This window comes from Bombus huntii, chromosome 5 (genome assembly GCF_024542735.1).
Source record: "Bombus huntii isolate Logan2020A chromosome 5, iyBomHunt1.1, whole genome shotgun sequence".
Lineage (NCBI taxonomy): Eukaryota > Metazoa > Arthropoda > Insecta > Hymenoptera > Apidae > Bombus > Bombus huntii.
Window position 1 is genome coordinate 3624156 of NC_066242.1, and position 17382 is coordinate 3641537.

The following is a 17382-nucleotide window of genomic DNA, read 5'->3' on the forward strand; positions in this document are numbered from 1 at the left end:
ACGTTATAACGTTGTGCCATATAACGTAATACGTTATAACGTTATACCATATAACGTAATACGTTATAACGTTATACCATATAACGTAATACGTTATAGCGTTATACCATATAACGTAGTACGTTATAACATTATACCATATAACGTAATACGTTATAACGATATACCATATAACGTAATACGTCATAACATAATACCATATAACGTAATACGTTATAACGTTATACCATGTAACGCGATACGTTATAACGTTATACCATATAACGTAATACGTTATAACGTTATACCATATAGCGTATTACATTATAACGTTATACCATATAACGTAATACGTTATAACTTTATACCATATAACGTAATACGTTATAACGTTATACAATATAACGTAATACGTTATAACGTCGTTCCATATAACGTAATACGTTATAACGTCATTCCATATAACGTAATACGTTATAACGTTATACCATATAACGTAATTCGTTATGACGATATACCATATAAAGTAATACGTTATAACGTTACACTATATAGCGTAATACGATATAACGTTATACCATATAACGTAATACGCTATAACGTTATACCATATAACGTAATACGTTATAACGTTATACCATATAACGTAATACGTCATAACGTTATACCATATAACGTAATACGTCATAACGTTATACCATATAACGTAATACGTTATAACGTTATAACGTCATACCATATAACGTAATACGTCATAACATTATACCATATATCGTAATAAGTTATAACGTTATACCATATAACGTATACGTTATAACGTTATACCAGATAACGTAATACTATATAACGTTATACCATATAACGTAATACGATATACCGTTATACCATATAACGTAATACGTTATAACGTTATAACGGCATACCTTATAACGTTATACCATATAACGTAATACGTTATAACGTTATACCATTTAACGTAATACGTTATAACGTTATACCATATAGCGTATTACGTTATAACGTTATACCATATAACGTAATACGTTATAACTTTATACCACATAACGTAATACGTTATAACGCTATGCCATATAACGTAATACGTTATAACGATGTGCCATATAACGTAATACGTTATAACGTTATACCATATAACGTAATACGTTATAACGTTATACCATATAACGTAATACGTTATAGCGTTATACCATATAACGTAGTACGTTATAACATTATACCATATAACGTAATACGTTATAACGATATACCATATAACGTAATACGTCATAACATAATACCATATAACGTAATACGTTATAACGTTATACCATATAACGTATTACGTTATAACGTTATACCATATAACGTAATACGTTATAACGTTATACCAGATAACGTAATACGATATAACGTTATACCATATAACGTAATACGTCATAACGTTATACCATATAACGTAATACGTTATAACGTCTTACCATATATCGCAATACGTTATAACGGTATACCATATAACGTTATACCATATAACGTAATACGTTATAACGTTATACCATGTAACGCGATACGTTATAACGTTATACCATATAGCGTATTACGTTATAACGTTATACCATATAACGTAATACGTTATAACTTTATACCATATAACGTAATACGTTATAACGTTATACCATATAGCGTATTACGTTATAACGTTATACCATATAACGTAATACGTTATAACTTTATACCATATAACGTAATACGTTATAACGTTATACCATATAACGTAATACGTTATAACGTTATACCATATAACGTAATACGTTATAACGATATACCATATAACGTAATACGTCATAACATAATACCATATAACGTAATACGTTATAACGTTATACCATATAACGTATTACGTTATAACGTTATACCATATAACGTAATACGTTATAACGTTATACCAGATAACGTAATACGTTATAACGTTATACCATATAGCGTATTACGTTATAACGTTATACCATATAACGTAATACGTTATAACTTTATACCATATAACGTAATACGTTATAACGTCATCCCATATAACGTAATACGTTATAACGTTATACCATATAACGTAATTCGTTATGACGATATACCATATAAAGTAATACGTTATAACGTTACACTATATAGCGTAATACGATATAACGTTATACCATATAACGTAATACGCTATAACGTTATACCATATAACGTAATACGTTATAACGTTATACTATATTACGTAACACGTTATAACGTTATACCATATAACGTAATACGTTACAACGGCATACCATATAATGTTATACCATATAACGTAATACGTTATAACGTTATACCATATAACGTAATACGTTATAACGTTATACCATGTAACGCGATACGTTATAACGTTATACCATATAACGTGATACGTTATAACGTTATACCATATAACGTGATACGTTATAACGTTATACCATATAACGTGATACGTTATAACGTTATACCATATAACGTGATACGTTATAACGTTATACTATATTACGTAATACATTATAACGTTATACCATATAAAGTAATACGTTATAACGTTATACCATATAACGTAATACATCATAACATAATACCATATAACGTAATACGTTATAACGTTATACCATATAACGTATTACGTTATAACGTAATACCATATAACGTAATACGTTATAACATAATACCATATAACGTAATACGTTATAACGTTATACCAGATAACGTAATACGATATAACGTTATACCATATAACGTAATACGTCATAACGTTATACCATATAACGTAATACGTCATAACGTTATACCATATAACGTAATACGTTATAACGTTATAACGTCATACCATATAACGTAATACGTCATAACATTATACCATATATCGTAATAAGTTATAACGTTATACCATATAACGTATACGTTATAACGTTATACCAGATAACGTAATACTATATAACGTTATACCATATAACGTAATACGATATACCGTTATACCATATAACGTAATACGTTATAACGTTATAACGGCATACCTTATAACGTTATACCATATAACGTAATACGTTATAACGTTATACCATTTAACGTAATACGTTATAACGTTATACCATATAGCGTATTACGTTATAACGTTATACCATATAACGTAATACGTTATAACTTTATACCATATAACGTAATACGTTATAACGCTATGCCATATAACGTAATACGTTATAACGTTGTGCCATATAACGTAATACGTTATAACGTTATACCATATAACGTAATACGTTATAACGTTATACCATATAACGTAATACGTTATAGCGTTATACCATATAACGTAGTACGTTATAACATTATACCATATAACGTAATACGTTATAACGATATACCATATAACGTAATACGTCATAACATAATACCATATAACGTAATACGTTATAACTTTATACCATATAACGTATTACGTTATAACGTTATACCATATAACGTAATACGTTATAACGTTATACCAGATAACGTAATACGATATAACGTTATACCATATAACGTAATACGTCATAACGTTATACCATATAACGTAATACGTCATAACGTTATACCATATAACGTAATACGTTATAACGTCTTACCATATATCGCAATACGTTATAACGGTATACCATATAACGTTATACCATATAACGTAATACGTTATAACGTTATACCATGTAACGTATTACGTTATAACGTTATACCATATAACGTAATACGTTATAACGTTATACCAGATAACGTAATACGATATAACGTTATACCATATAACGTAATACGTTATAACTTTATACCATATGACGCAATACGTTATAACGTCATCCCATATAACGTAATACGTTATAACGTTATACCATATAACGTAATTCGTTATGACGATATACCATATAAAGTAATACGTTATAACGTTACACTATATAGCGTAATACGATATAACGTTATACCATATAACGTAATACGCTATAACGTTATACCATATAACGTAATACGTTATAACGTTATACTATATTACGTAACACGTTATAACGTTATACCATATAACGTAATACGTTACAACGGCATACCATATAATGTTATACCATATAACGTAATACGTTATAACGTTATACCATATAACGTAATACGTTATAACGTTATACCATGTAACGCGATACGTTATAACGTTATACCATATAACGTGATACGTTATAACGTTATACCATATAACGTGATACGTTATAACGTTATACCATATAACGTGATACGTTATAACGTTATACCATATAACGTGATACGTTATAACGTTATACTATATTACGTAATACGTTATAACGTTATACCATATAAAGTAATACGTTATAACGTTATACCATATAACGTAATACGTTATAACGTTATACTATATTACGTAATACGTTATAACGTTATACCATATAACGTAATACGTTATAACGGCATACCATATAACGTTATACCATATAACGTAATCCGTTATAACGTTATACCATATAACGTAATACGTTATAGCGGCATACCATATAACGTTATACCATATAACGTAATACGTTATAACGTTATACCAGATAACGTAATACGATATAACGTTATACCATATAACGTAATACGTTATAACGTTATACCAGATAACGTAATACGATATAACGTTATACCATATAACGTAATACGTAATAACGTTATACCATATAACGTAATACGACATAACGTTATACCATATAACGTAATACGTTATAACGTCTTACCATATAACGTAATACGTTATAACGGTATACCATATAACGTTATACCATATAACGTAATACGTTATAACGTTATACCATGTAACGTGATACGTTATAACGTTATACCATATAACGTAATACGTTATAACGTTATACCATATAGCGTATTACGTTATAACGTTATACCATATAACGTAATACGTTATAACGTTATACCATATAACGTAATACCATATAACGTTATACCATATAACGTGATACGTTATAACGTTATACCATATAACGTGATACGTTATAACGTTATACTATATTACGTAATACGTTATAACGTTATACCATATAAAGTAATACGTTATAACGTTATACCATATAACGTAATACGTTATAACGGCATACCATATAACGTTATACCATATAACGTAATCCGTTATAACGTTATACCATATAACGTAATACGTTATAGCGGCATACCATATAACGTTATACCATATAACGTAATACGTTATAACGTTATACCAGATAACGTAATACGATATAACGTTATACCATATAACGTAATACGTTATAACGTTATACCAGATAACGTAATACGATATAACGTTATACCATATAACGTAATACGTAATAACGTTATACCATATAACGTAATACGACATAACGTTATACCATATAACGTAATACGTTATAACGTCTTACCATATAACGTAATACGTTATAACGGTATACCATATAACGTTATACCATATAACGTAATACGTTATAACGTTATACCATGTAACGTGATACGTTATAACGTTATACCATATAACGTAATACGTTATAACGTTATACCATATAGCGTATTACGTTATAACGTTATACCATATAACGTAATACGTTATAACTTTATACCATATAACGTAATACGTTATAGCGTTATACCATATAACGTAGTACGTTATAACATTATACCATATAACGTAATACGTTATAACGATATACCATATAACGTAATACGTCATAACATAATACCATATAACGTAATACGTTATAACGTTATACCATATAACGTATTACGTTATAACGTTATACCATATAACGTAATACGTTATAACTTTATACCATATAACGTAATACGTTATAACGCTATGCCATATAACGTAATACGTTATAACGTTGTGCCATATAACGTAATACGTTATAACGTTATACCATATAACGTAATACGTTATAACGTTATACCATATAACGTAATACGTTACAACGGCATACCACATAATGTTATACCATATAACGTAATTCGTTATGACGATATACCATATAAAGTAATACGTTATAACGTTACACTATATAGCGTAATACGATATAACGTTATACCATATAACGTAATACGCTATAACGTTATACCATATAACGTAATACGTTATAACGTTATACTATATTACGTAACACGTTATAACGTTATACCATATAACGTAATACGTTACAACGGCATACCATATAATGTTATACCATATAACGTAATACGTTATAACGTTATACCATATAACGTAATACGTTATAACGTTATACCATGTAACGCGATACCTTATAACGTTATACCATATAACGTGATACGTTATAACGTTATACCATATAACGTGATACGTTATAACGTTATACCATATAACGTGATACGTTATAACGTTATACCATATAACGTGATACGTTATAACGTTATACTATATTACGTAATACGTTATAACGTTATACCATATAAAGTAATACGTTATAACGTTATACCATATAACGTAATACGTTATAACGTTATACTATATTACGTAATACGTTATAACGTTATACCATATAACGTAATACGTTATAACGGCATACCATATAACGTTATACCATATAACGTAATCCGTTATAACGTTATACCATATAACGTAATACGTTATAGCGGCATACCATATAACGTTATACCATATAACGTAATACGTTATAACGTTATACCAGATAACGTAATACGATATAACGTTATACCATATAACGTAATACGTTATAACGTTATACCAGATAACGTAATACGATATAACGTTATACCATATAACGTAATACGTAATAACGTTATACCATATAACGTAATACGACATAACGTTATACCATATAACGTAATACGTTATAACGTCTTACCATATAACGTAATACGTTATAACGGTATACCATATAACGTTATACCATATAACGTAATACGTTATAACGTTATACCATGTAACGTGATACGTTATAACGTTATACCATATAACGTAATACGTTATAACGTTATACCATATAGCGTATTACGTTATAACGTTATACCATATAACGTAATACGTTATAACTTTATACCATATAACGTAATACGTTATAGCGTTATACCATATAACGTAGTACGTTATAACATTATACCATATAACGTAATACGTTATAACGATATACCATATAACGTAATACGTCATAACAAAATACCATATAACGTAATACGTTATAACGTTATACCATATAACGTATTACGTTATAACGTTATACCATATAACGTAATACGTTATAACTTTATACCATATAACGTAATACGTTATAACGCTATGCCATATAACGTAATACGTTATAACGTTGTGCCATATAACGTAATACGTTATAACGTTATACCATATAACGTAATACGTTATAACGTTATACCATATAACGTAATACGTTATAACGTTATACCATATAACGTGATACGTTATAACGTTATACCATAAAACGTGATACGTTATAACGTTATACCATATAACGTGATACGTTATAACGTTATACCATATAACGTGATACGTTATAACGTTATACTATATTACGTAATACGTTATAACGTTATACCATATAAAGTAATACGTTATAACGTTATACCATATAACGTAATACATCATAACATAATACCATATAACGTAATACGTTATAACGTTATACCATATAACGTATTACGTTATAACGTTATACCATATAACGTAATACGTTATAACATAATACCATATAACGTAATACGTTATAACGTTATACCAGATAACGTAATACGATATAACGTTATACCATATAACGTAATACGTCATAACGTTATACCATATAACGTAATACGTCATAACGTTATACCATATAACGTAATACGTTATAACGTTATAACGTCATACCATATAACGTAATACGTCATAACATTATACCATATATCGTAATAAGTTATAACGTTATACCATATAACGTATACGTTATAACGTTATACAAGATAACGTAATACTATATAACGTTATACCATATAACGTAATACGATATACCGTTATACCATATAACGTAATACGTTATAACGTTATAACGGCATACCTTATAACGTTATACCATATAACGTAATACGTTATAACGTCTTACCATATAACGTAATACGTTATAACGGTATACCATATAACGTTATACCATATAACGTAATACGTTATAACGTTATACCATGTAACGTGATACGTTATAACGTTATACCATATAACGTAATACGTTATAACGTTATACCATATAGCGTATTACGTTATAACGTTATACCATATAACGTAATACGTTATAACTTTAAACCATATAACGTAATACCATATAACGTTATACCATATAACGTGATACGTTATAACGTTATACCATATAACGTGATACGTTATAACGTTATACTATATTACGTAATACGTTATAACGTTATACCATATAAAGTAATACGTTATAACGTTATACCATATAACGTAATACGTTATAACGGCATACCATATAACGTTATACCATATAACGTAATCCGTTATAACGTTATACCATATAACGTAATACGTTATAGCGGCATACCATATAACGTTATACCATATAACGTAATACGTTATAACGTTATACCAGATAACGTAATACGATATAACGTTATACCATATAACGTAATACGTTATAACGTTATACCAGATAACGTAATACGATATAACGTTATACCATATAACGTAATACGTAATAACGTTATACCATATAACGTAATACGACATAACGTTATACCATATAACGTAATACGTTATAACGTCTTACCATATAACGTAATACGTTATAACGGTATACCATATAACGTTATACCATATAACGTAATACGTTATAACGTTATACCATGTAACGTGATACGTTATAACGTTATACCATATAACGTAATACGTTATAACGTTATACCATATAGCGTATTACGTTATAACGTTATACCATATAACGTAATACGTTATAACTTTATACCATATAACGTAATACGTTATAGCGTTATACCATATAACGTAGTACGTTATAACATTATACCATATAACGTAATACGTTATAACGATATACCATATAACGTAATACGTCATAACATAATACCATATAACGTAATACGTTATAACGTTATACCATATAACGTATTACGTTATAACGTTATACCATATAACGTAATACGTTATAACTTTATACCATATAACGTAATACGTTATAACGCTATGCCATATAACGTAATACGTTATAACGTTGTGCCATATAACGTAATACGTTATAACGTTATACCATATAACGTAATACGTTATAACGTTATACCATATAACGTAATACGTTACAACGGCATACCACATAATGTTATACCATATAACGTAATTCGTTATGACGATATACCATATAAAGTAATACGTTATAACGTTACACTATATAGCGTAATACGATATAACGTTATACCATATAACGTAATACGCTATAACGTTATACCATATAACGTAATACGTTATAACGTTATACTATATTACGTAACACGTTATAACGTTATACCATATAACGTAATACGTTACAACGGCATACCATATAATGTTATACCATATAACGTAATACGTTATAACGTTATACCATATAACGTAATACGTTATAACGTTATACCATGTAACGCGATACCTTATAACGTTATACCATATAACGTGATACGTTATAACGTTATACCATATAACGTGATACGTTATAACGTTATACCATATAACGTGATACGTTATAACGTTATACCATATAACGTGATACGTTATAACGTTATACTATATTACGTAATACGTTATAACGTTATACCATATAAAGTAATACGTTATAACGTTATACCATATAACGTAATACGTTATAACGTTATACTATATTACGTAATACGTTATAACGTTATACCATATAACGTAATACGTTATAACGGCATACCATATAACGTTATACCATATAACGTAATCCGTTATAACGTTATACCATATAACGTAATACGTTATAGCGGCATACCATATAACGTTATACCATATAACGTAATACGTTATAACGTTATACCAGATAACGTAATACGATATAACGTTATACCATATAACGTAATACGTTATAACGTTATACCAGATAACGTAATACGATATAACGTTATACCATATAACGTAATACGTAATAACGTTATACCATATAACGTAATACGACATAACGTTATACCATATAACGTAATACGTTATAACGTCTTACCATATAACGTAATACGTTATAACGGTATACCATATAACGTTATACCATATAACGTAATACGTTATAACGTTATACCATGTAACGTGATACGTTATAACGTTATACCATATAACGTAATACGTTATAACGTTATACCATATAGCGTATTACGTTATAACGTTATACCATATAACGTAATACGTTATAACTTTATACCATATAACGTAATACGTTATAGCGTTATACCATATAACGTAGTACGTTATAACATTATACCATATAACGTAATACGTTATAACGATATACCATATAACGTAATACGTCATAACAAAATACCATATAACGTAATACGTTATAACGTTATACCATATAACGTATTACGTTATAACGTTATACCATATAACGTAATACGTTATAACTTTATACCATATAACGTAATACGTTATAACGCTATGCCATATAACGTAATACGTTATAACGTTGTGCCATATAACGTAATACGTTATAACGTTATACCATATAACGTAATACGTTATAACGTTATACCATATAACGTAATACGTTATAACGTTATACCATATAACGTGATACGTTATAACGTTATACCATAAAACGTGATACGTTATAACGTTATACCATATAACGTGATACGTTATAACGTTATACCATATAACGTGATACGTTATAACGTTATACTATATTACGTAATACGTTATAACGTTATACCATATAAAGTAATACGTTATAACGTTATACCATATAACGTAATACATCATAACATAATACCATATAACGTAATACGTTATAACGTTATACCATATAACGTAATACGTTATAACGTTATACCATATAACGTAATACGTTATAACATAATACCATATAACGTAATACGTTATAACGTTATACCAGATAACGTAATACGATATAACGTTATACCATATAACGTAATACGTCATAACGTTATACCATATAACGTAATACGTCATAACGTTATACCATATAACGTAATACGTTATAACGTTATAACGTCATACCATATAACGTAATACGTCATAACATTATACCATATATCGTAATAAGTTATAACGTTATACCATATAACGTATACGTTATAACGTTATACAAGATAACGTAATACTATATAACGTTATACCATATAACGTAATACGATATACCGTTATACCATATAACGTAATACGTTATAACGTTATAACGGCATACCTTATAACGTTATACCATATAACGTAGTACGTTATAACGTTATACCATTTAACGTAATACGTTATAACGTTATACCATATAGCGTATTACGTTATAACGTTATACCATATAACGTAATACGTTATAACTTTAAACCATATAACGTAATACGTTATAACGTCATCCCATATAACGTAATACGTTATAACGTTATACCATATAACGTAATTCGTTATGACGATATACCATATAAAGTAATACGTTATAACGTTACACTATATAGCGTAATACGACATAACGTTATACCATATAACGTAATACGCTATAACGTTATACCATATAACGTAATACGTTATAACGTTATACTATATTACGTAACACGTTATAACGTTATACCATATAACGTAATACGTTACAACGGCATACCATATAATGTTATACCATATAACGTAATACGTTATAACGTTATACCATATAACGTAATACGTTATAACGTTATACCATATAACGTGATACGTTATAACGTTATACCATATAACGTGATACGTTATAACGTTATACCATATAAAGTAATACGTTATAACGTTATACCATGTAACGTAATACATCATAACATAATACCATATAACGTAATACGTTATAACGTTATACCATATAACGTATTACGTTATAACGTTATACCATATAACGTAATACGTTATAACATAATACCATATAACGTAATACGTTATAACGTTATTCCAGATAACGTAATACGATATAACGTTATACCATATAACGTAATACGTCATAACGTTATACCATATAACGTAATACGTCATAACGTTATACCATATAACGTAATACGTTATAACGTTATAACGTCATACCATATAACGTAATACGTCATAACATTATACCATATATGGTAATAAGTTATAACGTTATACCATATAACGTATACGTTATAACGTTATACCATTTAACGTAATACGTTATAACGTTATACCATATAGCGTATTACGTTATAACGTTATACCATATAACGTAGTACGTTATAACTTTATACCATATAACGTAATACGTTATAACGCTATGCCATATAACGTTATACCATATAACGTAATACGTTATAACGTTATACCAGATAACGTAATACGATATAACGTTATACCATATAACGTAATACGTCATAACGTTATAACGTTATACCATATAACGTAATACGTTATAACGTTATAGCATATAACGTAGTACGTTATAACGTTATACCATATAACGTAGTACGTAAAAACGTTATATCATTTAACGTAATACGTTATAACGTTATACCATATAACGTGATACGTTATAACGTTATACCATATAACGTAATACGTTATAACGTTATACCATATAACGTAATACGTTATAACGTTATACCATATAACGTAATTCGTTATGACGATATACCATATAAAGTAATACGTTATAACGTTACACTATATAGCGTAATACGATATAACGTTATACCATATAACGTAATACGCTATAACGTTATACCATATAACGTAATACGTTATAACGTTATACCATATAACGTAATTCGTTATGACGATATACCATATAAAGTAATACGTTATAACGTTACACTATATAGCGTAATACGATATAACGTTATACCATATAACGTAATACGCTATAACGTTATACCATATAACGTAATACGTTATAACGTTATACTATATTACGTAACACGTTATAACGTTATACCATATAACGTAATACGTTACAACGGCATACCATATAATGTTATACCATATAACGTAATACGTTATAACGTTATACCATATAACGTAATACGTTATAACGTTATACCATATAACGTGATACGTTATAACGTTATACCATATAACGTGATACGTTATAACGTTATACCATATAACGTGATACGTTATAACGTTATACCATATAACGTGATACGTTATAACGTTATACTATATTACGTAATACGTTATAACGTTATACCATATAAAGTAATACGTTATAACGTTATACCATATAACGTAATACATCATAACATAATACCATATAACGTAATACGTTATAACGTTATACCATATAACGTATTACGTTATAACGTTATACCATGTAACGTAATACGTTATAACATAATACCATATAACGTAATACGTTATAACGTTATACCAGATAACGTAATACGATATAACGTTATACCATATAACGTAATACGTCATAACGTTATACCATATAACGTAATACGTCATAACGTTATACCATATAACGTAATACGTTATAACGTTATAACGTCATACCATAACGTAATACGTCATAACATTATACCATATATCGTAATAAGTTATAACGTTATACCATATAACGTATACGTTATAACGTTATACCAGATAACGTAATACTATATAACGTTATACCATATAACGTAATACGATATACCGTTATACCATATAACGTAATACGTTATAACGTTATACCATATAACGTGATACGTTATAACGTTATACCATATAACGTGATACGTTATAACGTTATACCATATAACGTGATACGTTATAACGTTATACCATATAACGTGATACGTCATAACGTTATACCATATAAAGTAATACGTTATAACGTTATACCATATAACGTAATACATCATAACATAATACCATATAACGTAATACGTTATAACGTTATACCATATAACGTATTACGTTATAACGTTATACCATATAACGTAATACGTTATAACATAATACCATATAACGTAATACGTTATAACGTTATACCAGATAACGTAATACGATATAACGTTATACCATATAACGTAATACGTCATAACGTTATACCATATAACGTAATACGTCATAACGTTATACCATATAACGTAATACTTTATAACGTTATAACGTTATACCATATAACGTATTACGTTATAACGTTATACCATATAACGTAATACGTTATAACATAATACCATATAACGTAATACGTTATAACGTTATACCAGATAACGTAATACGATATAACGTTATACCATATAACGTAATACGTCATAACGTTATACCATATAACGTAATACGTCATAACGTTATACCATATAGCGTATTACGTTATAACGTTATACCATATAACGTAGTACGTTATAACTTTATACCATATAACGTAATACGTTATAACGGTATACCATATAACGTAGTACGTTATAACATTATACCATATAACGTAATACGTTATAACGATATACCATATAACGTAATACGTCATAACATAATACCATATAACGTAATACGTTATAACGTTATACCATATAACGTATTACGTCATAACGTTATACCATATAACGTAATACGTCATAACGTTATACCATATAACGTAATACGTTATAACGTCTTACCATATATCGCAATACGTTATAACGGTATACCATATAACGTTATACCATATAACGTAATACGTTATAACGTTATACCATGTAACGCGATACGTTATAACGTTATACCATATAACGTAATACGTTATAACGTTATACCATATAGCGTATTACGTTATAACGTTATACCATATAACGTAATACGTTATAACTTTAAACCATATAACGTAATACGTTATAACGTCATCCCATATAACGTAATACGTTATAACGTTATACCATATAACGTAATTCGTTATGACGATATACCATATAAAGTAATACGTTATGACGATATACCATATAAAGTAATACGTTATAACGTTACACTATATAGCGTAATACGATATAACGTTATACCATATAACGTAATACGTCATAACATAATACCATATAACGTAATACGTTATAACGTTATACCATATAACGTATTACGTCATAACGTTATACCATATAACGTAATACGTCATAACGTTATACCATATAACGTAATACGTTATAACGTCTTACCATATAACGTAATACGTTATAACGTTATACCATATAACGTAATACGTCATAACGTTATACCATATAACGTAATACGTCATAACGTTATACCATATAACGTAATACGTTATAACGTTATAACGTCATACCATATAACGTAATACGTCATAACATTATACCATATATCGTAATAAGTTATAACGTTATACCATATAACGTATACGTTATAACGTTATACCAGATAACGTAATACTATATAACGTTATACCATATAACGTAATACGATATACCGTTATACCATATAACGTAATACGTTATAACGTTATAACGGCATACCTTATAACGATATATCATATAACGTAATACGTTATAACGTTATACCATTTAACGTAATACGTTATAACGTTATACCATATAGCGTATTACGTTATAACGTTATACCATATAACGTAGTACGTTATAACTTTATACCATATAACGTAATACGTTATAACGCTATGCCATATAACGTTATACCATATAACGTAATACGTTATAACGTTATACCAGATAACGTAATACGATATAACGTTATACCATATAACGTAATACGTCATAACGTTATAACGTTATACCATATAACGTAATACGTTATAACGTTATAGCATATAACGTAGTACGTTATAACGTTATACCATATAACGTAGTACGTAAAAACGTTATATCATTTAACGTAATACGTTATAACGTTATGCCATATAACGTGATACGTTATAACGTTATACCATATAACGTAATACGTTATGACGTTATACCATATAACGTAATACGTTATAACGTTATACCATATAACGTAATACGTTATAACGTTATACCATATAACGTAATACGTTATAACGTTATACCATATAAAGTAATACGTCATAACATAATACCATATAACGTAATACGCTATCACGTTATACAATATAACGTAATACGTTATAACGTCGTTCCATATAACGTAATACGTTATAACGTCATCCCATATAACGTAATACGTTATAACGTTATACCATATAACGTAATTCGTTATGACGATATACCATATAAAGTAATACGTTATAACGTTACACTATATAGCGTAATACGATATAACGTTATACCATATAACGTAATACGCTATAACGTTATACCATATAACGTAATACGTTATAACGTTATACTATATTACGTAACACGTTATAACGTTATACCATATAACGTAATACGTTACAACGGCATACCATATAATGTTATACCATATAACGTAATACGTTATAACGTTATACCATATAACGTAATACGTTATAACGTCATACCATATAACGTGATACGTTATAACGTTATACCATATAACGCGATACGTTATAACGTTATACCATATAACGTGATACGTTATAACGTTATACCATATAACGTGATACGTTATAACGTTATACTATATTACGTAATACGTTATAACGTTATACCATATAAAGTAATACGTTATAACGTTATACCATATAACGTAATACGTTATAACGTTATAGCATATAACGTAGTACGTTATAACGTTATACCATATAACGTAGTACGTGAAAACGTTATACCATTTAACGTAATACGTTATAACGTTATACCATATAACGTGATACGTTATAACGTTATACCATATAACGTAATACGTCATAACATAATACCATATAACGTAATACGTTATCACGTTATACAATATAACGTAATACGTTATAACGTCGTTCCATATAACGTAATACGTTATAACGTCATCCCATATAACGTAATACGTTATAAAGTTATACCATATAACGTAATACGTTATAACGTCTTACCATATAACGTAATACGTTATAACGGTATACCATATAACGTTATACCATATAACGTTATACCATATAACGTAATACGTCATAACGTTATACCATATAACGTAATACGTCATAACGTTATACCATATAACGTAATACGTTATAACGTCTTACCATATAACGTAATACGTTATAACGTTATACCAGATACCGTAATTCGTTATGACGATATAACATATAACGTAATACGTTA